The 23,716-nt window shown below is 48.3% G+C and overlaps 1 protein-coding gene across 19 annotated transcripts in view; it reads left to right on the forward strand.

Moving 5' to 3' along the window:
- Positions 1–23,716, forward strand: part of Trerf1 (transcriptional regulating factor 1) — a 219,557-nt gene that overhangs the window by 70,357 nt on the left and 125,484 nt on the right. For 17 of the 19 annotated variants that reach the window (XM_076915312.1, XM_076915314.1, XM_076915313.1 and 14 more), the window contains exon 3: positions 17,546–17,632. The exons of the other annotated variants lie outside the window; for them this stretch is intronic. The gene's annotated coding sequence lies outside the window, so the exon portion shown is untranslated. The remainder of the gene's footprint in view (positions 1–17,545; positions 17,633–23,716) is intronic. 19 annotated transcript variants of the gene reach the window in all.

The following is a 23,716-nucleotide window of genomic DNA, read 5'->3' on the forward strand; positions in this document are numbered from 1 at the left end:
TTTAAGAGACCCCCTCCTGGCTGACATGGCCACTGCTCCCTGTGTGGGCTGTGGAGAGGCTGTGCTGTCCGGTCTGAAGGGGAGGGCTTGCTATAAAGAGTGATCAAGTGTGTGATCTCGGGACACTTTAGAGCTGATGATGAAGCCACCAACTAACTAGTGGCAGACATTGGAAGTCCCCGCCTTGATGCCCCTTGGCAGTTCTGTGGTAGATGCTGTTCCAGAGGGGCCTGGTGGGCTCTCCTAGCACTCTCACCCAGCGCCCTGTCTAGGGTAAGGCTCATATCTCACCCTGTGTGCTGAGCCACCCTCAAGCCCCAGTCCTAAAGTTTGCATACACACCCCTCACCACTGTTGCTACTGAAGGGCAACAGCTCCCTCACAGGAGTCCTCTCATCAGCACAGAAGACAAAACACAGTGGTCCCTGGGCCTCCATGGCACCCAGTGTGGTCCCTGCTCTCAGTCCCTTGGTGCCCTGCATGAGGGCAGCCTTTCAGCTGGACCACACCAGTCTCTATGAAGACGCTGGACGAAGTTGACTTCTGACTCTCTTTTCATTCAGCAGAGAGGTTCAGATTTCATTTTCGTGGCTTATTCAGCGGTCAGGGATGGCAGGGCCTTGTGCCTGGGTGGGTGGTTCCATCTAAGTGTTTCACTCTGCCCTGTTTAAAGAAACTGCTAAAAATAGAGAAGGCTGTGGGGAGCAGGGAGTGGGGCAGATAAACCCCATCTCCAGGATGCTACTAGGTCAAAAGAGGGGCCAGACCCCTGCTGCAAGGACCCCCCAGTCTGTCTTGGGTAGCTCCCATTAGAGTGGTAGATAGACAAAGTTCTCCTGAGAGAGACTCAGTCTGATGGCTGAGGCCTAGAAAGAGACACAGGACACTCTCACAGTCTGATGGGTCCATATATCCGGAGCTCCATGGCTGACTGGGGAAACAAACCCTGTTCCTACAACTGGATGGGGGACTGTTGAGCCTTCTTTTCTTCCAACACCATCTCATCATGAATGATCTAAAACAGGGCCCTTGCGGAAGCAGGCAGAAGGAGCAATTCTTAAAGCCAGGAGGGGCCAGACTTGTTGTAGCACACCTTGGATCCCAGCACTTGGGAGGCAGTGGCAGGCAGATCTCTGTGAGTTCAAGGCCAGCCTGGTCTACAGAGTGAGTTTCAGTTCACTTTATAGCTATATGGTGAGGCCCTGTCTTAAAAAAAGACTAAATACAAAAGAAAAGAAAACAGCAGCCATTGCGGGAAGTATAGGAGTTGGGGGAGAGGAGAGAGGGGTGAAGCCTCAGAGCAAGCACCCCGATGATTTGGCTTCTGCAGGCTACACTCCATCCTGACATGTGTGAAGTTTGTGCTGTCTTTAATGGTAGGACTTCAGAATCATAAAGAAGTATTTTAACAGTATTTGGTGTGTGTGTGTGTGTGTGTGTGTGTGTGTGTGTAGCCATGTGCATGCCATGATGTGTGTGTGGTAATCAGAGGGTAACTTGTGGGACTCAGTTGTAGAGGTTAGACCATCAGACATGGCAGCGAGCTGAGCCATCTTACCAGCCCGGCCGTTAATCATCATTGGCATGCACAGCTGAGGGATGAGGCTGTGTCTTTGGCTGGACTTTTCATCCTAGAGAGCTGTAAGAAGATGGTTTGGGGTAGGGTAAGCATCCAGAAAGAGTCGGGGGCTTCAGAAATGTGGCCTTCCTCTTCCTTTGCCTTTTCCTGTGTCAATGGAGGAGGCTCTGTTTTAGATCCTCTGGGGCTCTCACTGTCAAGGTCAGAATGCATGAGTCTCGTAGGAAGGACATTAGACACCACCTAGCTGGATGTTCCCGTTTCACAGAGGAGATGCTGGGGATTCAGAGAAGGGGAAGGTTTTTCTCAGTAATGCTGAGAGGCCGTACTGAGCTCTGGGCCTGGCTCCCAAACCTGGTTCCCCTTACTGCTCAGCACAGGCTGCCTGGTGATGATGGTGGTCTGGGAAGTCGTGTGACTGGCTATGTCAAGTCACTTACTCCCCTGCGTGCTCCATGCCTGGAATAAAGGCCGAACACTGCTGTGACTTCAGGATCCACCTACTCTGGCTCCCATCTTCTCCCCACATCCATAACCAGCCATTGCTCTCAGTTATACTACACTAGAGCTTGACATTCCTGCATCAGGACCTTTGCACTTGCTGTTCCTCCTGTCTGGAATATTCCCCCACCCTACCCTACCCTACCCTACCCCAGATGTCCCACGCCTCCTTTTGAGACTCCTTCCCCTTAAGTCTGTTTCGTTTGAACCTCCAACCCTGTGCTATCTTTTCCAGCGTGTTTATAACCACACAACTTGCTCTCTGTTCACTTATCCAATATGTCTCCTCCTCGTAAACCAGAAACACAGAAGTGTGTTCTCACTGCTGCATGTCCAGCATCCGAATCATTCCTGACACACAATAGATGCTCAGTCCTTATTTGTTCAAAGGAAAAAGAGAAGAGAGGGAGGTAGGGAGAAACAGAAGGACGGGAGAAAGGACGGGAGAAAGGAATGGAACAATAATCACTCACTGAACTGTAAAGAGCCTGGGCATGGGTAAAACCCTTTCCCAGCATGCTCCGAAGCCCTGGGTTTGGTACCCAGCATTACAGAAGCTAAGTGCGGCTCACAGTCTGTAATCCCAGAGCTCTGGCTCTATCTTTCTGGTGTGGTGGAGTGGTAACGTTCCCTGTCTGACCTTAGCTCTGTCCACTTGTATGGGCCCCACCTGTAAGTGAAAAACCTAGGGCTAAATCACTCTGGAGAGATAGCTTAGCCGTTAAGGGCACTCACTGACTGCTTCCAGAGGACCTGGGTTCAGTTCCCAGCACTTCCATGGCAGGTTATAACTGTCCATCCCCCAGTTCCAGGGGATCTGAATCCTTTATGGCCTCCTAAGGCACACACATAAACACACACCAAATCAAATAAACAAATTTTTAAGAAAGAAAGAAAGAAAGAAAGAAAGAAAGAAAGAAAGAAAGAGCAGTGTTTGCAAGTGCCAAGGCTTTACAAAGGCCTACAGCTTGACCTCTGGCTTGCCCTGCCTTACCAATGAAGGGTTGGAGGGTAGGTGTGCTAAACACGAGCTGTGTGTCCTGTACCAGGTCAATAGATTTAAAATCCATGAAACCAGATTTCATTTTCTGGAAGACAAAGAAAAGGACCTGAGTCAAAGATGTGGGAAAACTGTGATGTCTCTGTGTGTGTGTCAGGGCTGGGGTTATATCGTGAAAACTGTAATGTCTCTCTGTGTGTGTCAGGGCTGGGGTTATATAGTGAAAACTATGATGTCTCTGTGTGTGTCAGGGCTGGAGTTATATAGTGAATATCTGTCTCTCTGTGTGTGTCAGGGCTGGGGTTATATCGTGAAAACTGTAATGTCTCTCTGTGTGTGTCAGGGCTGGGGTTATATAGTGAAAACTATGATGTCTCTGTGTGTGTCAGGGCTGGAGTTATATAGTGAATATCTGTCTCTCTGTGTGTGTCAGGGCTGGGGTTATATAGTGAAAACTGTAATGTCTCTCTCTGTGTGTCAGGGCTGGGGTTATATAGTGAAAACTGTGATGTCTCTGTGTGTGTCAGGACTGGGGTTATATAGTGAATATCTGAATTTGTTTGTTCTCCTGAAATTGAGAGGTCAGGAGGGGAAGCTGAAAGTTTCCGGGTTCTGATCCTGCCCCCATTTTGGGGTGGCCTTGACCAGTTACTTCCCCTGTTATAGCCTCAGCTTCCTCATTTATGAAGTGAGAATTGGACCAGGTTGTAGGGTGGGGGTGGGGGGTATCAAAGTTCCTTGGAAGCCATATTGGTAGTTTTAGGAGGACCATCCTTGAAGGGACAAGAGTCTGAAAGCTGATGGTCCCTAAGGTTCTTTCTGGTCCTGCCGTCCCTGGGGAAGGCCACATATTAGAATCATGGCTGTCTTTGGAGGGAGGACCAGGGTTTGGGTGAGAGAATACTAGCCTTGATAGGTTTGAGGTGACAGTTTGGCCAAATAGTAAAGGTTGATCAGTGTTTTCAGGGCAAGTTACTTAAGTTAACATGGGTCTCTCTCTCTCTTTCTCTCTCTCTCTCTCTCTCTCTCTCTCTCTCTCTCTTCTTTTCTTTTCTTTCTTCTTGGTCTGAACCCATAAACAATCATAAGATCAAAAGGTTTCACTTTGCCAGGCGGTGGTGGTGCACGGCTTTAATCCTAGCACTTGGGAGGCAGAGGCAGGCGGATTTCTGAGTTCGAGGCCAGCCTGATCTACAGAGTGAGTTCCAGGACAGCCAGGACTACACAGAGAAACCCTGTCTCAAAAAACCAAAAAAAAAAAAACAAAGAAAAAAAAGAAAAGGTTTCACTTTGACATGCTGCCCTCCCCGCCCCCAATCCCCAGTCTGAGTCTATATCACACGAATGTATCCAGCCAACTCTCAGCTTGTCTACCTGTTTTAGGGAAGCATTATCAGCCAACTGGTCAACCTCTGGGGTAGGGGGGTGTGGTCTAGGTCAGTTTGGGTTTGGTTTTGAGTGTTGCTGTAGCACTGTGCCCTGTCCCCACTTATCTGTGTCCACCCCCATCGCAGCCCCTAGCCTGGTCCATTGAGGGGCAAACACATTCCCATCAGCTTTAGAAAGAGGTTTCCTTTTCCCCTCTTCCCTCACCCTTGCCTCTTGTTCAGAACGAGCTTCATAGTTTGTGGGACCTGATGCAAATGCAAGTGTGGGTCCCCATTTTTAAAAATACAAAGACTGACTTTGAAGACAGTGACAGGATTAAATCAAGCCCCTTGAGACCTTACAGGTACATATTTGTGACGCCAGCTTGGACTTTGTTGTGCTAGCAGGAGCCTGGAGACACCGGGTTTTCACAGTCATTACAAGCTCCCTCAGAACGGCTTTGAGTTACATCTCTCATGGTCTGTTTGACTCAGGGCTGCTACCTGAGCCACCTTGTGTTCGGAGCAGTGTAGAGAAGGACAGTTGCACCATCTCAGCTGCCCAAAGGATGCTGAAGAAACTTCTATTTTTCTGGGAGCTACCATCTCTCTAAATCATTCGTCAGTTAAGAGCACTGGCTGCTCTTGCAGAGGACCCTGGCTTGTTTCCCAGTGCCCACATGATGGCTCATAACCACCCTCCAGTTTCTAGGGATCAGACATTCTCCTCTGGCCTCAAAGGATCCTGTACACACAAGGTGCACGCACACCCTCACAAAGGCCCTCACCTGTATACATACTAAATAAAGGGGTCAGGCGGTGGTGGCGCACGCCTTTAATCCCAGCACTTGGGAGGCAGAGGTGGGCGAATCTCTGTCAGTTCAAGGCCAGCCTGGTCTATAGAGCTAGTTCTAGGGCAGCCAGGGCTATACAGAAAAAACCTGTCCTGAAGAATAAACAAATAAATAAAAAGAAATAAATGAAGAAAAAGAGATAAACTCGCAAAGGCTCACATACATACACATACTAGATAAATAATTGAAGGAACTAAGAATTTTTTAGTCTTTTGATAAGTAAAACTGGTACCCCATCCTTCAAGAACTTGTTGAGACAGGCTATAGCTCAGTTGGCTGAATGCTTGCTTAGCATTGGGCTGGCCCCTGAGGGCGCCTGCACTCACATGCACATAACCACCTGCAGATACAGGGACACATACACGTTTTTTTAAAATGATTTATTTTATGTGTATGAATGTTCTACATGTACACCACTCGTGTGCCTAGTGTCCTTGAAGGCCAGAAGAGGGTTTGATCCCCAGCACCACATAAAAATGTCCATGAACCCCAGTACCGGGGAGGTGGAGGCAAGATCAGGAATTTGGCTGTAGAGCAAGCTCAAGGCCAGCGTGAGCTATGGGACTCTTACGAAAACGTAAACCACCACCAATACCAGTAACAGATCTAGTTTAGTTCCAGCCCCATTCTTCTCCGAGACTCTTGGGTCATACTGAGCCTTCTTCCTTTGTGTTCTCTGTAGTCCCCAGTCCTGAGATCTTGGTTGACATTTTTAACCCTGGCAGAGTTCTTGACCACAAGTAAGCACTTGATCGTTGTAGTGCTGGAGCTCCAGCCCAGGCCCTCTCGATTGCTGTTCCAATAAATGCTCTTGTGTTACATCAAACCAAAACTGGCCTTGTGAGGGTGAGCCAGGCTCAATGAGGGAAAAGGCAAAGGGACTTCCAGGCTGGGGCTTGACTGGCTGAGAGAGGAGGAAGGAGCTGCAGTGATACGGGAGGGTTGAAATCAGTCTGCTGCGGGGAGGGGCGTCTCTGTGCCCGTCGCCCTGGGGGAGAGGAGTCTTCTTTGCAGCAGTGTCCTGTCCTGATAGAGCTCTGCTGTCCCCCGCACTCCCAAAGGACCTCAGAGGGGGAGGGGATGCCTCGTGGGTGCACGTCTGGTCTCTAGTCTGGGGCACTGCTATACCTCAGAGTCACTTCTATAGGCCGGACTGGAGGTGCTTAGATGCTCCAACTGAACCTGCTGGCCCTGGAACACTCGACTTTCTTTGTGCTCCCTGGGGAAGGCACTTGAGTCCTGCCCCTTTCATTGCTCTTTGATATGTGTGTGTGTGTGTGTGTGTGTGTGTGTGTGTGTGTGTGTGTGTGTGTGTGTGTGCAGGTGTGCATGCATATGTATGTGGAGGCCAGAGGACAACTTTATGTTTGGCTTCTCAGGTACCCATCTGTCTATATTCATTTACTTTTATCTAAGACGACGTCTCTCTTAGTCTTGGAGTTTGCCAGGTAGGCTAGGCTGGTTGGCCCGGGAGCGGTAGGTCTCCCAGCTCACCTTTGCCATACCCATGCAGTGATAACAATCCACGCTTTCACACCAGTTTAGGGATGGAAGTCAAGTTCTCCAAGACTTGCAACACACTCACGTTGCTGACACCTATCTCCCCATGTCCCACCTCTGTAAGCCTAGGCTGGACCCCATGTTGTGATCTTCCTGCCTCTTCCTCTTCAGTGTTGGGGTTGCAAATGTATATCACTCTGCCTGTCTGGATGCTTGAGTGCCTATCATAGCCGTTTGTTGTTGTTGTTGTTATTTGTATTGTCGTTGTTTTGCCTCTGAGGGTAATTGAGGGCAAAGGGAAATGTGACCTCAGCCATGTCTGTATGATAGACAGCTGTCAGTCAGGGTCCCTGAAGGAAGTGCTGGGTGTGTAGGGAGTACCCAGCTCCAGAGACTTCCGTGGAGGGCACTGATTACAGAAATGCAGGCAGGGTTGAAGAAACCATCACGGGATGGTGGGTACCCCCATGTTGGCAGCAAGAGGAAGCTCTTGCCTCTGTTAGGTCAGACTTTGGGGAGAAGAGGCACAGAGAACAGCTGGAGGAGGGGTGTGATCACTGTCAAACCATGGTGAGGAAGGAAGAGGGGGAAGCAAAGGCTTTCCCTTTGACCCAGTCTAGCTGGAAGCTCAGGGATATTTTCAGTAGTTGTAGAATGTTCTAGCACAGAGTATGTGGGCAGCAAGTTGAGGTTCCCCATCCTTGACTTCTGTCACATGGTTGGCTCCCCCTTTTAGGCTCCTCAGGATGTGTCACCAAGTGGCCTATACTCACTTCTCCTTAGCATCAAGCTGTTAGAAAGAGGAGTGTGGTGCCAAGCATAGCAGTATGTGCTTGTAACTCCAGCACTTGTCAGAGGCAGGAAGGTTGTGAGTTTGGGGCCAGTATGGACTTTGAAGCAAGCTTAAAGCAACCCTGGGCTATATAGTAAGACCTTGACTCAAGAAGAAAGAGGAAAGAGGAAAAGGAGAAGAGGGAAGAGGAGGAAGAGGAAGAGGAGGAGGCGGAGGCTGCAGCAGCATCTGGGGATCTGGCTCAGGTGATACAATGCTTGCGTAGCATGCCCTGGGTTCGATTCCCAGCAACACATAAGCCAGGCATGGTGGTGCACACTTAGAATCTCAGTAGTTGGAGAGTAGAGAGGCCAGAGGATCAGAAGTACAAGTTTATCCTCAGGCCCATGACACCCTGCCTCAAAATTTAAAAAGGAGGGCTATGGAGATGGCTCAGTCAATGTGGTGCCACACAAGACTGAGGATCCAAGTTCAGATTTCCAGCACTCGCCTAAAAAGCCAGAAAAGGCAGCATGTACCCTTAATCCCAGCACTCCGGAGGCAGAGTCAGGATGATCTCTGTGAGTTCAAGGCCAGCCTGGTCTACAGAGCAAGTTCCAGGACAGCCAGGAGTACACAGAGAAGCACCATGTCAAGTCCCCCCAACACACACCCTAAAGAATAATAGCATTTGACATCAGGTAGCAAATATCCCAAGAATTTCAGGAGCATCTTCTCTTTACAGCATCTCTAGAGGTTGGGTACCATTACCCCTGCCTTCATCATGCCTTTACTGTTGGGGAATGTGGGTCTGAGAAGCAGAGGTGAGAACCGCATGACTCCTAAATGTTTCCACTCTACACCTTCAGGACCTATTCCTCCATCATGGTCCCCACCCATCCTGTGGCTATGGCTTGTGTCTGCCAGCCCACGGCTTGGGGTAGTCTTCCCACTTCCTTTCTGTCTGACCTAGTTGAACCTAGTTTTTCGAGATCCAAGTCAGATCTCACTTCCTCCATGAGACTGTCTCCAACCACTCCCACCTCCACAGCTCTTCCTGGGTAGTCAATGGCAGGTGACTCTCCACTGTGCCCCAGGATGTCACCTGATGATTCTGAAAGCAGGCTTCTTGAGGACCGGGTAAGAAGCCATGCATCTGGGTTGAGTATGGTTAGTCTTTGTGCTGACTCTTTTGACACTGGGAAGTCCAGCATCCCAGCAGGTCTTGATAACTGGCAGAAGTCTGATTCTAGAGCTCACATCTCCCTCATCTCTGGAGTGACCCAGGTCACCTGCAGTGACTGTGTGTTACATGGAAAGGTTTGGCCTATCTCCATGTGATATTACTTAATTTCATTTCTTTTTTCTCTATTCCTATTTTCCACCCACCCGGTTGGCTTAGATCCTCTTTAGAAGCTGGAAGAGATGCCGGAGCTGCAGAGAAGTGGTCACTGCCAGCAAGAGGCTGAGTCCCATTTGGCATACCCAGATAGAATTTGCCATTTCTAAGTATCATGGGGTTCTTTCTGCCTGGCCTTGTGTATGCCAGACAACATTCCTCCTCTTAAGAGGTGTGACCTGAGAACCTTGTACCTCCCTGGCAGCGTACTATACTCTGATCCCCAGGCCTTGAACTCTCAACTCTCTTCCTGCTTCCTGGAATATTCTCTCATTTCTTTTCTTTGCCTCCAGAAACATTAGGGAGTGATGGGGAGATGGTGGATAGGGGAATCTATAGTCTATCTCTTGAGACCCTAAGAGTTTCTAGACTCCCAACGTATAAGTTGTAAGTTTGCCTGTTAAGTGGAGTGTGTGTGGCTGTTGGTCAGCCGAGACTCGTAGTGGTGAGAGGCAGTACCTCAGGAAAGAGAGATGAGGACCAGAGGAGACACACAGGAGAGTACATGGCTTGTGCTGCTATAGACGGCCGGATGGACCCTGTACAGGGCATGTCACTCATGCTGAGATCTCTTCCACATCTGTTCTTGGGGACACACCAAGGTTCAGGGATGACTTAGCATCTGGGGCCCAAGCAGGGCGCAGAAGCCTGGGGGGCCTGATAGAGGAGTCATCCATTTGTCAATCAGGGTGTGGTTCTGCAGTGCATGCTGGGACCTGGCCTGGAGTCTACTGCTCATTACTTACTCACTCTGGACCTGCTCTGGTGTTTGGCTTTGGGTCTGAACTGTGATCCCTGTACTCAAGCCATCAGAAGTAATGACGTTTCCAAAGAAAAAGTGGAAGGCCAGTTCGTGCCACCTGTCACCCACACAGTATCGTTTACATTTTGAACTAGCACATGTAAACTTCCTGGACAGACTTTCTGCATTTACAAAGCAGTGCATTTATTTTATAGGCCGTGCCTCTATGTCCGTGGCTTTTGAATTAATTAATTAAAATGGTGTGTTTGTGTGTACAGGCACAGACACATCACAGTACGCATGTGGAGCCTAAAGGACTTGCAGGAGTTAGCTGTACCTCTTGGGTCTCAGAGACCAAACCTGTGTTGTGAGGCTTCACCACAGTTACCTCTGCTGGCAGAATCATCTCCTTGGCCCCTGGTTTTTATCCACTAAAACCAAACAAAAACAAACACAACAACTTTGCTTTGAATTCAAGCTGAAATGTAAAAAGTAAGAAGACACGCCTCCTGTGCTCTGTCTTCTACCCCATAATACTATGCCTCAACCCTGGTCCCCATTTACAGTTGCCAGGCTGCCTTTGGTTTGGTTAGGGTAAGGAGGATTGAAAAGCTTAGGATTGAAGTGAGGTTGGGAGTCTTGGCTCTTGTAACCTGTGTAGATGTCAAACGCAGGCTGTGAGAAGGGCTCGGAGGGACCGGGAAGCAGTTCGTGGGGATGGAAGGAACTTTGAGAAATGCTGTGTGTGGAGGGAGGGACAGGAGGCATGGAGACTTTCTGAGCCTGGCACTGTTATAAGAATGGGGCTGATGCAGGTGAGCAGGATGGTGGTCTCAGGGGGTCATCTGCAGACTTCTCTCCTTGGGTGGGGGTGGGGGCGGGTGGCGCAGAAGGTAAGTGAGTCACGGGTTTCAGGAAGTGGCCGTAGTAATTGCTAGGTAAGTGTAAAATGCTCCGGTGAAGAAAGATCAGCAGCTCTGTGTAACCCCACTTACATAATTGTTAAGTCAAGTCTGTGAATGTCAGAGCCCGGAGCAGGGCTGGCCTGGGAACTGTTGATATCAAATTTGGTTTTGATTTTGTCTCTGGTACTAATTGGACACTGTACACACACACGTGTACACTGTACACACATGTGCATGTATGTACACTGTATACACATGTGCATGTGTGTACACATGTCTGTACACATGCACATGTGTATGTGTGTGAGTATTTTTGTGGTTCTGGTGGTAGAACCATGTGTATTCTAGGCAAGTGTTCTACACCTGGACCGCACCCCTACCTCCTTAATTTTTTTTTTTAGATATTTTATTGATTTTGAAGGTTTGTCTGGTTTATTTTATGTGTATGACTGCTTTGCCTGAATGCATGTCTGTGCACTGTGTGCATGTCTGGTGCTCCTAGAGGCCAAAAGAAGGGATCAGATTCCCTAGAACTGGAGTTATGGATGGTTGTGAGCTGTAGTTGTGTCAAGTGCATGCTGGGAGCCAAATCTCCATCCTCTGCAAGAGTAGCAAGTGCAAGTAGCAGAGCCCAGAGCTCAGCTTTTAAACTTACTTTATTTTTTTTAATGCATGTACGTCTGTATGTGTACACATGCGTGTATATGTATGTGGAGATCAGAGGACTCCCTTGGGGTTTGGTCGCCAGGCTCCTATTGTTTTTGGTTTGTTTGTTTGTTTTAAGCTAGTGTCTCTGACTGGCCTGGGGTTTCACTACATAGGCCAGACTGGATGGTCCTCGAGTGTCTAGGGCTTCTCTCTTAACCTCCCCTCCTGCCATTGCTGGGACTGCTGGTGTCTGCCACCACGCCCAGCTTTTTCCACAGGTTCTGCCGAACTTAAGACCTCCCACTTGCAAGACAAATGTGTTACAGACTGAACTATCTCCCATCGCAGTTCACAAAAAAAAAAATCTGTATTTTATTAATCAATCCTCAATCATGATTATACATTAAAACCATGGAAAATAGAAAAATAAATGTTTTTTTAAAAAGACCCAACCCTGCTGCCAGGTCCCCCGCCCCAAACCAAATGATAGATGCTAGGGAATAGGGAGGAAACTAGGAACTCAGAAAACAGAACAGCACAGAGCCAGTGCCGAGAGCCCCTGAGCTGTGGACCATCTTAATGGTTCATTTGAGCCGTGTTTTATTTAGACTTCCCAGGAGCTCGTGTGGTAGGTAATCTGAAGTGTTATATAATTTTGTTCCCCTTAAATACTGTGAGTGAACGTAAACATCTTAATGCCAAGAGGTCTTCTTTGTTAAGATGCATTTTAATTTTAACTTCGTGTACTCAGCGTAGCCTGTGGGTGTGCACGTTCAGGTAACTGTGGAGGCCAGAAGAGGGTGTCATATTCCCTTGGAGGGGCAGTTACAGGCCACCTACCAAATTCTGGTCCTCTGAGAGCAACACGTGCTTTTTAACCACCGTGCCATCTCTCCAGCCCCTGGTATCTTTTTTTGTAGTGAGAAACCCATTGCCATTCTTGTTAGGCTCCTGGTCTAATGCCAAAAGCCTTCATTTGTAACTCAGAACCCTTTCGGAAGAACCAGATGAGATTTTGACCCCATTGCAAGTATGGGCTTGAATCTTTAATTTTTTTTAACTGACTTACTTTTTTTTTTCTTTATTGTTGTGTTTGTGTGAGGGTTTCGAATCCCTAGAACTGGAGTTACAGACAGCTGTGAACTGCCTTGTGGGTGCTGGGAATCGAACCTGTGTCCTCTGGAAGAGTGGCAGGTGCTCTCAACCACTAAGCCCACATCTTTAATTTTGTGTTGTTGTTTTGCAAAAGTTAATGGGCTGGAGGCCTGGGGCCGTCTTTATTTGTAATGAAAACCCAAGACATTGAGAGTGGAGATATTACTGGCAGTGTTTTTGCTAGAAGAACTTCGTGTACTGTCAGTTCCAAACTAGCACGGTCAGAGTGGGGAGGCCGATCCGATATCAAGTCTGCAGGAGTGGGAGGTGTTTAAAGACTTTGGTACTTTTTTATCTTTACCATTGAAGTTTTTGGTTTTTGCCTCTTCCTAAATGAGTCATTATTTAAAAAAAAAAAAAAAAAAAAAAAAAAAAAAAAAAAAAAAAAAGGAACCTAACTTGGGGAGGGAGTTGGGGAGCCACTGCAGCCACTGCAGGGGGTAGTGACTGGAGGCCTTGGCAGAGCCAGCAGTCAGGTGACTTGCGTTTACAACTGGGCCACCCTGCCTCTGCTTCTGGATGCAGAACACTGGGATTATAAGCGCGTGCCACCACACCCAGTTTGTTTAGTGCTGGAGATGGAACCCAGGGTTGTGTGCACAGTAGTCAAGCACTCCAGCAACTGAGCTGATCCCCAGCCTCGGCCTCCATTCTTTCCAGGTTTCTCATAAACTTCCTGTTGGTGTCTGTGCGAGGCCACCAGGCATAGGCATCCCTGTGTCTCACTAAGGTCTGGAGTGTCTCCAGTACCTGTCCTGGGCTGGCCTGTGTGTCCCCTCGCTGCCTTCTCTCCTCCTTTGCAAGCCTCACTGGGAAGTGCTCTATGGCTTCTGCACTTGTGTCTATGAGTGATTGCTAACAGAGGACGGAGGGCTGGGAGGAGGGAGGGGAGCAACACGAAGTGGGTCCCTTATGTAATGCACCATGAAGGATGTATTTATATACTTCTTGTTTTATTTAGGCCTTGCATTAACTCATGCGGAACCGGATCAAAGCAGCTAGGCTCGCAGCCAGCGGCTGGGTAGCCAGGCTGGCCTTGCATCCACCCCAAGCTTGATTCCTGAGTTCCTGCTCCCTCAACCAAGTCATGGGGAGCAGGCCACCCCTTTGTTGGCTTGGGTAGATCTTTCCAGGCACCTTAGCAGACAGTATTTCATTGACCACTGTCATATTCTCTCTGGTTCAGCGCTGCGGTTCTTCGTGTGGGAAGGTTTGATGGTCCTTCAGTACTTGACCGATTTTCCTAGCTCCCAGGCATTCTCCCCTTGAAACCCTCAGGATCTCAGCTTGGCTGCTTGGTGGTCCATGCAGACTAATGTGTAGATGCATGAATCTTATTTCCAGGATATGCGGCAATCTTCTTCTAGTCCACGGGCACCCAGCGCCGACTCTTCTGGCGCCTACCAGCCAATTCTCTCAGCTAGCCTGCTCACGTGGAAAGCGCTTCCTTTGAAGAAAGCAGAAGATGGGACATTGACATGTCTTAGGACACATGTGGACAGGCAGCTCAAGAAGAGTGCTGGGGCTTTGAATCTGGGGGAAACAGGATAGGGCAGAGGGGGAGCCGGTCTCAATCCGCCTCCTCCTTCTTTCCTTTCTTTTTGGGATGGCTGCTAGCACGTGCCAGGCTGCACGGCTTCCTGCAGGGGGAAATAGATGTTACCTGCCTAAACTCCTAGAAGGCCCCTGTTCTGGCTTCCTGTATCTCAGTCCTGCTTTCTGAAAGTCCTTTGAAAATTGTATCTTACAAGCGTCACAGTTGCCTTGTCAGTCAGCAATATTCACCATTCTGCAACGTTCAGAAGTAAACAGTTGTAGGGGTTTTGATTTGTGTGTGTGTGTTTAAAGATTTATGTATTTTTATTTTATGTGTATAGAAGTTTTGTCTCCATATATGCCTGTGTACCATGTGCCTATCTGGGACCCTAAGAGGCCAGAAGAGGGCATCAGATCCCCTGGAACTGAAGTTACAGACGCTTGTGAGCCGCCATGTGGGTGCTGGGAGCTGAACCCAGGTCCTTTGCAAGAGCAGCCAGTGCTCAAACTGCTAAGCCATCTCTTTGGCTGTACCTAGTGTTTTTTAATAAAGTGTAATTGTGCCGAGTGGCGGTGTGTATGTTTATGTAGAGTGTGGCAGTCTATATGGGCACACAGAACACTTACCCAGAAGAGCTAGATGCAGTACACTCATAGGAGGTGGTAGGCAGGCTGTGTGGGGCCCTGGGGGACCCGAGAGGGCTCAGTAAACCAATGAATTGTAGATCTTACTTAGCAGAGCCTCAGGAGAGGGCCAGGGAGGACAGAACTTCATTCCTGGGTCCTGAAAGAGGCATTGTGGAGGGGTGGGGAGTGGGGTTAAGGATTAGGTGGGCCAGAAGTGCCTCCCAGGAACAAGGCCTAAACAAGACGCATGTGCCATTTGTAAAGAAGGGATGGCTGTAGAGTTTTGATTTTTTTTTTTTTTTGTTCCTGTGATGGTAAGCCAGCCAAACCAACTGAGTAAAAAAATAGGAAAGTTAAAATAATGCCAGATGAAGTTTTACCTGGATGTGTGCACAGTCAAAGGGACTGTTGGCAGGAAAGCCTGGAAACATGTATCATGTCGGACTGTTTTGTGTGTATATGTGGCATGCATGTATGTTAGATGTCCCAGAAACTACTTACTTAAAGCCGGACAAGGTGGTACACACCTGTAATCAATCCCAGGGCGCACTTAGTGAGGTAAGAGGCAGACACAGACAAATCCTCAGATGATCCCAGCCCAGCTAGCCTGCTGTTCTCTGTGCAGGGCTGAAGGTGAGGGCTGACACCTGAGGTTCTTCTGACGGGCACCTGCGTGTCCTGGTACCAGTACTCACACTCAAACGCACACACAACGATCCAAAGGCGGGTCGCTCTACCCCCAACCCTAATCACATTGAATTATAAGAATGAAAATGTTGAAGACTTAAACCAGGAAGGTTTAAATCCAGGGAGGGTTACTCAACTGCCTAAAAGACTCTAAGCAAGTTACTTTAAACTTATTTTTTAACCTCTGTGAAAGTCTTGGGGTTGGGGGGAAGGGAGATTTCGACTTCTGGTGGACCCAGCTCTTTGTAGATAAAAAAAAAAAAACGCGTCACCTCTTATAATAAGAGCCATGGTTTTTGTAAGCAGCTGGAATCAGGGAGTGGGATACAAGATGTTCCTGTCAGAATCTTGGAGAAAGATGCTGTTTGTGGCCCTCCCATTGAGTTTGAGGAGCACTGTAGACCTAAGCTGCTCAGAACCCCAGAGCTGTGTAGGTTGTATCCCTATGAAACCAAAACCGTCCCCTCTAGCTGAAGCTGGGCCTCAGGGATGCAGGCCCCAGAGGCCCTCTCCAGTTAGGGACAGGGCTACGACAGAAGGCCTGCTTTTAAGGGTAGGCCTGAGCTTGACGAGTACCAGGCTAAGAAGTGGGCCACACCACCTCCACCTCCAGTGAACTTGCTAACCTCACTCCGTACAGCCTGACTATGTGGGACTACATAGGACTTCATAGGAGGCCCCTCAGTCAGGATCCCCTTAGGCCGCCTCATCTTCTGCGCTCTGGTTTCCTTCTATTCAAGAAATGGCCTTCTTCCTACATAAAACTCCTTCCCTTTGCCTATACTGCATCTGGAGCCCCACCCCGTGTATCTCACAGTAGGCAGTGTTAACTCAGGCCCTCATCTAGACAGGTAGACTAGTATCTTCTGGCTTTGTTCCTTTGCTGTTGCCTGTGAGAGGTAGGTCTGGCCCAGAATAGGCTCTCTGTAGAGTGTACAGCAGGTGGCTCCTGCCTTTGGTAGAAACTGTCCCTCCAAGGCCTCCCTCCCTGGGGCCTCTCTGTTGCCACACTGATGGAACATCAGTTCTTATCATTCTGAACCTCACTACTTTTGACACTGGGGACAACTTCCCTCTTCATAGTTCTGTTTTTCTTCCTTCCTTTGATCCACGATAAGTCTTCCAACTGTTTCCCCCGGCACCCACGATGTGCCTGCCACACTCTGTATTTCCACAATGCAAGGCTCTGCCTTTGTCAGTGAGCGGGTCAGTGCACTGAGTATATGCCACTAGCTACTGAAGTCAGAGTGGCTACAGAGGTGGCAAGAAATGACCCAACTCCAGAAGTACTTTCCAGTTAATACTGATGACATTCACTAATGCACTAAACATGGAACTTGAAGGGAAGAGCCTAGGCTGGGTGACTCTGGGTGTTGCAGGATGTTGGATCACATTGTGAACACTGAAGGGAAAAAAAGCTGTTTCTAGTTGTGGTTGGCTCAGCACATACCTTTGCTTCCTGTAGCTGGAATACAGACACACATTTAGCACACAGAATCCCAAACAAGGACCTTAAAGTTAGTAGAAGGAAGCACCCATGTTTAAAAGTGATGTCTGATTGAGAGGTAGACAAAGTGATGAATCAGAGAGTGATTTGACAGAATAGGGTACGCCCAATTCTCACAAGGAGAGAGAGGAGAGGGAAGCTGCTTAAGAGAGCAGAGCAGAAGAGGCAGTTTCACTGGAACAGTTGTACAGAGACAGGTTGTAGAGAGAGAACAAGCTAGACATGGGTGAAGACAGAATGAGCCAGAGAAGGAGCCAGAAGATTAGAATAGATTGCCGGAGTTAGTTTGAGGCCAAGCAGAGCAATTCAGGAGGAGCTGAGAGAAGCCAGACTGAGTCAGTCAGCGTGGAGAGGAGTGTGAGCCAGAGCAGCTCAACCAGCAGAGTTCAGAAAGAACTAGAAAGGCTGAGCTTATTCAGCTGTAAGTCTCAGAGGCTGAAAACATTCTAGGCCTAGATAATATTTTATAGAGGCTAGAAGCTTCCAGGACTAGGCCTGAGGCAGTGAGCCACAGAGATGACAGTCTGAGGCAGGCACATAAAAGTTACATTTACATCGAGGTCACAGCTTGAGTAGGTAGGATTGGAGTTTCTGCTCGCCTTTCCTGAGTCCTGGCCTGCCCCGAACCCTTCCTCAGCAGTGGCTCTGGGGCCTCTCAGAATGGCCCATCTGAGCTTACCCTGGCTTCCTCTCCAGCCCCAGCCTCATGATGGTAGCCATGTCCGAGCCAGGTTTCTTGAATATGTTGTTTGCATTGCTTCTACAGGCTCCGGGTCCAGAGGGTGGTGAAGGAGGAAGACACAGGAGCAAGGAGACCTTGAAGGAGTCACCAGTGGTCTCAATCCTGAAACAGGTATCTCCTCTCCTCTCAGGTTCTCACAGTCAGAGCATGAGATTGATGGGCAGAGGTGGGTGCTGTGGTTACTCGTGATTCCTCTTGTTGTGGGAAACACCCAGGAAAAGCAGAAGGGCTGCCATGACCCTGGACTCCCACACGTTTTGGGAAAATAATCTCTAGGAAATGGTCAGTGGACGCCCGTGTGGGGTTTAACGTTATCTTGAGTAAGTCAAAAAACATCCCGTCTTGTCTGTGTTTTCAGAGTTATAACCAGCTAAGAGTAAACAGATTTGGACTGAGTGGGGTATTCGCAAGGCACTGTGTTGACTATGGTATGCGTTAATGGGGAATTGTAGTTCTGGTGGGTAATCTGTGAGATTTTATTTTTATTTACGTGTAAACTTGTGTGTGCGCACATGATTGTAGTACCCATAGCTGCCAGAAGAGGGTGTTGGATTCTCTAGAGTTGAGGTTCTGGGCAGTTGTGGTGTGAGTTCTGAGAGCCGCACTCTGGGTCTCTGATGGAGCAACACATGCTCTTAACTGCTGAGCCACCTATCCGTGCCCTGCCGGTTAATCATGATTGTCAGCTCGATGCTATGTAGAACCAGCTTGGAGACACTTAAGTGAATGCCGGTGAAAACATTTCCTGAGAAGTATATCTGAGACGGGAAGATTCAGCTTGATAGCGTGATTGTGGGTGGTGCCATCCCAGAGCTGTCCCACAGGCTGAATGAAAAAGAATTGCGCATGGCAGCCTCTTGGTGGTGGAGGCAGGAGGATCAGGAGTTCAAGGTTATCCTCAGGTTTCATCATGAGTTCAGGGCCAGCATGGACTTTAGGAGATCCTTTCTGAGCTGGGAGAACAGAGAGAGTGGGGGAGCATCGGAATTCATCGTGTTCTGTTTCCTGACTGGGTCCACCATGTGACCAGCTACATCACGCTTTCTGAACCAGGAGTCCCAGAGGGCCTGAACATCTCCAGTGTTTGTCATCTTTGGCTATAAGAAATTCTTATTTCTTTCTCTCTCTAGAAAACAGGCATATGGCTATCATTCTTTGCTAGGCCTTTCAGAGGATCTCCCTGAGGGTCTTATGTACAAACAGAGCCTTCAACTTTGGAAGATGTCTTTATTTTCTGTGTATGGGGATTTTGCCTGTGTGTGTATGTGTGTCTAAGTGTGTTTGTTTGGTGTGTGTGTGTGTATGTGTGTGTGTCTGTGTGTCTGTGTGTCTGTGTGTGTACCTGAGGAGGTTAGAAGAGGGCATCATATCCCCTGGAACTGAAGTTACAGAAGGTTATGAGCCACCATGTGGGTGCTGGGAACTAAACCCAAGTCCTGGGCAGAAGCAGCAAATGCTCTTAACCTCTGGGCCACCTCACTACCTCCACCTCCACCTTAGCTATACCAAGAGACATTCTTTATCACATCTCCATGTCGACTTTTTGTTTGCTGCCGTTATATTTTGTTCTTTGAGACAAGATCCTTGTACCTCAAATTCCCTATGTAGTGAGGGTGACCTTGAACTTCCTTCCTCTGCCTCCTAAGTGCTGGGATCACGGGCTCGTACATGCCACCGCCCCTAGTTTATATGGTACTAGGGAACAAACTGGATTTGGGAATACTAGGTGATCATTCTTATCACCAACCGAGACTCCTTAGATGTTCCTTTTGATGGACTCAGTTGCTTACATTATTTCTCTTATACTGTGACCGAGTTTGATTGAATATTTCTGCTCTTGTGCCCAGGGGTTCTATCATGTATGCATGGGCAGTGGTGGCTTGTGTGAAAGGACTCTTTATAATGGTGTAATAGCAGGGCGAGGAAAACCCAGTAAGGGAGGCTTGAGGCATACATACCCCGCCAGCAGGGGCATGGAACTGTTTCCAGACCTGGTTCAAAAGGAAGAGAGTACAGAGGGTCTGAATGGGAGCTCTAGACCGACAGGCTCCACAGCGGGGATGCAGTCAGGAAGAACCAGGAAAATGACATCAGGAATGAGCTCTTCCCCATCTCATCTCCCATCCTATCGTCCACAGGGCTAGAGAGCCTAGTTGGGCTGCTCACAAAGATTAGAACCAAATGGTTGATGGAGTGTGATCTCAGTAACAGGTGGAAACTGCCCGACAAGGCTGGAGGATGCCGGTCTCCTAGGCTGTTTCTGTATTAGTGTCAAGACCGTATGTACGGTTGGGAAGCACAGAAAGGCTTGCTGTGCATGCTGGAGGTCCTGGGTTCTGTCCCCAGCACCAGAAGAGAAAAAAATTTCATGTTTGAGGGAGTGAAACTGTGCAGTTAGGTCAGCAGTTTGGACCATTGACTGGAAGATCCAGAAAGAACAATCAAACTCTTGTCTTTTTCAGTTAAAAAAAAAAAAAGTCTCAGGCAAGCCAGGTGTAGTGGCACACTCCTTTAATCCCAACATGAAGGAGGCAGAGGCATGTGGATCTCTGTGAGTTCAAGGCCAGCCTGGTTTACAGAGCGAGTTCCAGGACAGCTCACATAGTGAGACTCTGTCTCACATAAAAAGATAAAGAATGAAAGAAAGAAAACCCACCAGAGACAAAACAGTTGATTCAAGGAACTCAAGTGGCTTGCACAGGGCCACCCATCCCTTCTCCAAAGTGATTCTTGGGAGCCTGTTCTGCATTTCTCTAAAAGCATCTTAGCCAATGAAAGTAAAGACATGAGGGGTGACAGAAAGACCATGGATCAGTGCTGGGGTTAACCTCGGGTCCATCTGCCTGCATGGCAAGAACAGACTCCACTCCTGGCCAGAAAGCATTTTAGCAGTGTACTTATAGGCAGAGCTCTTTCAGGACGTCCCATTGGCAGCAGGGAACATCCGGTTTTTAGCAAGCCTGGGGGTGTCTGATCGGCAGTCTAGTAAGCTAACTATGCCTTCTCCAATCCCCTTCAGTTTCTAATTTGCTAATTCAACCTTTTTATAGCCAGAGTAAACAGCGAACTTGGGATTCTGGGCTGGCGAAGATTAAATGGCTGTAATGAAGCCCCTCATTTATAAGCACATCTATAAAATGGGGGTAAGAATAGCAACTGCTTTACTGAGGTAATCCAATCAAGTGCTTAGCCCAGCGGCTGGCCCAATAAATGTTACTTTTATTAGTGTCATATATCTCAGACTCTGTCACCTTTCTGCATTCCTGTGTATCTTTAATCCAGCAAATTAACTCTCTTCACTCCAAATAAATTGTCTGTTCCTGGTTAGTTAGCTCTCCTAGGGATAAGGTAAATAAACGTACTAAAATATTTAGTGTTTATGGATTTTTTAAAATTAAAGTGTTTTTATTACAATGTATTTGGGGAGGAACATTAACATAGAAAAGTTTAAGGGGCGTATATTTTTAAGTTAAAAAGTAGGTGCTATCCCCAGAAAAATAAGGGTTTGTAAATAAGGTTTGATAGCAATGAGCCTGTATGCCAGGTATTCAGACCCAGTGAGAACGCCTTCTGTACTTGATGGCTCAAGGTCACCCGCCACATCCAACTTTCCTCCTTTCTTCAGTTCTGAGGAGCCAGGGGATGAGAGACCTTTCTTGGCTTTGCTTTTCCAGACCACCACAGCTGGGTTTCCCTGACCTATGGACCTTACTGATTGGTTTTCTGGTTATTGGCATAAAAGGCTGGATGCAGCAACGTAAGGGAGAAACGATTTATTTTGGTTCCCAGTGGTGGGATGGTAGGACTCATGGCAGTGGGAGCTTATGGTCGATGAGGAAGCAGAAAAGGCAGGCCAGAGCTAGGGGCAGAGTCAACCTTCAAAGGCCTCACAGGTCCCACAGCCTTCAAGTCCCGCCACAACCTGGTAACCCAGGGCTCAGAACACAAGGCTGTGGCCAGCGTCAGCAGTGTCAGCCGCGGATGCTGTCAGTCACTTTCCAAGCTGAGACTTTGGTCTTCCCAGCTGACATCAGAACCGAGAGAGTTATATATAGCGCCTTGATTTTTGGTTCCTAGATTAATGACGGGAAAAAAACCTAACCCCTCTCCTGTGCTTCATCACTTCTGTTTCAGAATTAAGAAGGGGTCAGTGGATGTGCAGAGAGGTGGGCTCTATGAGGCCTTGAGAGTGACCAAGAACCCACCTCAGAGCTATCACACTCTTCTTGTTCTTTGGCATCAGCTTGGCAAGCCACCCTAGAGATGGGTGCTGCCCGGAGGTGGGGAACCACCTGGAGATGGGAGTCACAAAGGGAAAATATGATGCCTTGTGAAACCTTGCTTAGAGACCAAGAGCTCATTATAGTCACATCTTGACTGGATGCAAAGGTTAAGGTTGTGGGGAAATTCTCTCCCCACAAATGTTTTGATAAATCGTATTCATTTTCGAGAGGAGACATTCTCTCTCCAGACATTAACTTAGCACGCTCAGTTTACGACGCTGTCGGAGAGAAGGAAGGAGCCCGAAATGCTGAAATGAAAAGGCGTGCCCCACAGCTTCTTCTTTCCCAATGTTTCATCCTTAATGTGATTTTAGAAAAGGAAAATCCCCCTCGAATTGTTTTGGCCTTCAGTTCTATGGTATGGCACCGTGGATGGGAAAGTATGTGTACATGTGTGGATACTCAGATGGGTTTTATTTGAAGATCCCCCCAGAAAGGAAGGGATGCGTCCACCATAAGCAGCAGCAACCAGCAGGCGGGTCTCTGGCCAGTGTGGGTTCCTGTAGATAAGCTGACTCCCAAAGGGCCTGGGGGTGGCTCAGTGGGTAAAGCACTCCGTGGGCAGGCGTGGGAAACTGAATTTGAATTCCCAGCACCCATGTGTAGAAGTCAGATGCTGTAGTGCTTGTCCGGGACCCCAGTGCTCCTCAGGCATTCTGGGAGGTAGAGGCAGGATCATCCATAGAAGCCCATGGGCCAGGTAGCCTGGTGCATATGGCTCCTTTAAGACCCTGTCTCAAGCAGTGCAAAAAGTGAGGATCTATCCCCAAGGGTCTCTGGCCTGTACATGTTCTCTATGGGAAGTACTCACATATACTGGTTCTCTGTCTCTGTCTCTGTCTCTGTCTCTGTCTCTGTCTCTGTCTCTGTCTCTGTCTCTCTCTCTCTCTCTCTCTCTCTCTCTCTCTCTCTCTCTCTCTGTGTGTGTGTGTGTGTGTGTGTGTGTGTATTTTCATGTGTGTGCATCAGAGGTGAACTTCCCAGATTGCTGCCTCCCTTGTTCACTAGGACAGGATCTGTCACTGAACCTGAAGCCCACTGATTCAACAAGACTAATTGCCCCATAAGCTCTAAGGACCCTCCTGTCTTTTCCCACCCCAGTCTTGGATTGCAGGCACACACCAGCCATGCCTGCCTTTCACATGGGTGTCAGGGATTTGAACTCAGGTCCTCGTGCTTATGCCACCCAAGCCATGTCTTTAGCCCTTGTATGACATCTAACGAAAGAGGTCTCTTAGAACCATTAAAAATCGCCAAGCCGGGACCAGTGAGATGATTCATCTCTGGGAGCTCCATGGAAGGAGAGGACTGACTACCTGCACATTGCCCTCTGACTCTCCTATGTGTACCATAGCAATAATAAATAAATAAAACCCCCAAACTCCAAAAAGTAGTAGCTGGGTATGGGTGTGGTTGCTGCATTGCTTGGGGTTAAAAGCACTTGTTATACAAACCTAAGGGCTTGAGTTGAAAACCCAGAACCCATGTAAAATGCCAAGCATGCTTGATGGTCCATGCACACATGTGCATGATCACCTATGCGCACTGCACAATATACAAACATGAAAGGGGAAAAGAAAAAACAACCCAACCCACCACCGGCGACATCCAGAGCGGGCACAATGGCCTTCCTTCTGCTGTGGCATACATGCTCAGTTTGTCTTAGCCACAAGCACCCTCTACCCAGGGGTTATTTCATGTGTGACCATAGCTGGTACTAAAGCAACTCCCTTGTCCTGTTGATGGGGAGAGAAAGCTGCTGACACCGGAGCACAGTAGAAAGAATGAAGTCCTAGGGCCCTGAAACCAGAGAGGGTCTCAAGGATGCTCCCTTCATGCAGAACTGTCCTGGTGGTTAACTCGCTGGCTGACAGAGGCTCGGCTACTGCTAACGGCTCACCATCTCCAGTGT

This window comes from Arvicanthis niloticus, chromosome 17 (genome assembly GCF_011762505.2).
Source record: "Arvicanthis niloticus isolate mArvNil1 chromosome 17, mArvNil1.pat.X, whole genome shotgun sequence".
Classification (NCBI taxonomy): Eukaryota; Metazoa; Chordata; class Mammalia; order Rodentia; family Muridae; genus Arvicanthis; species Arvicanthis niloticus.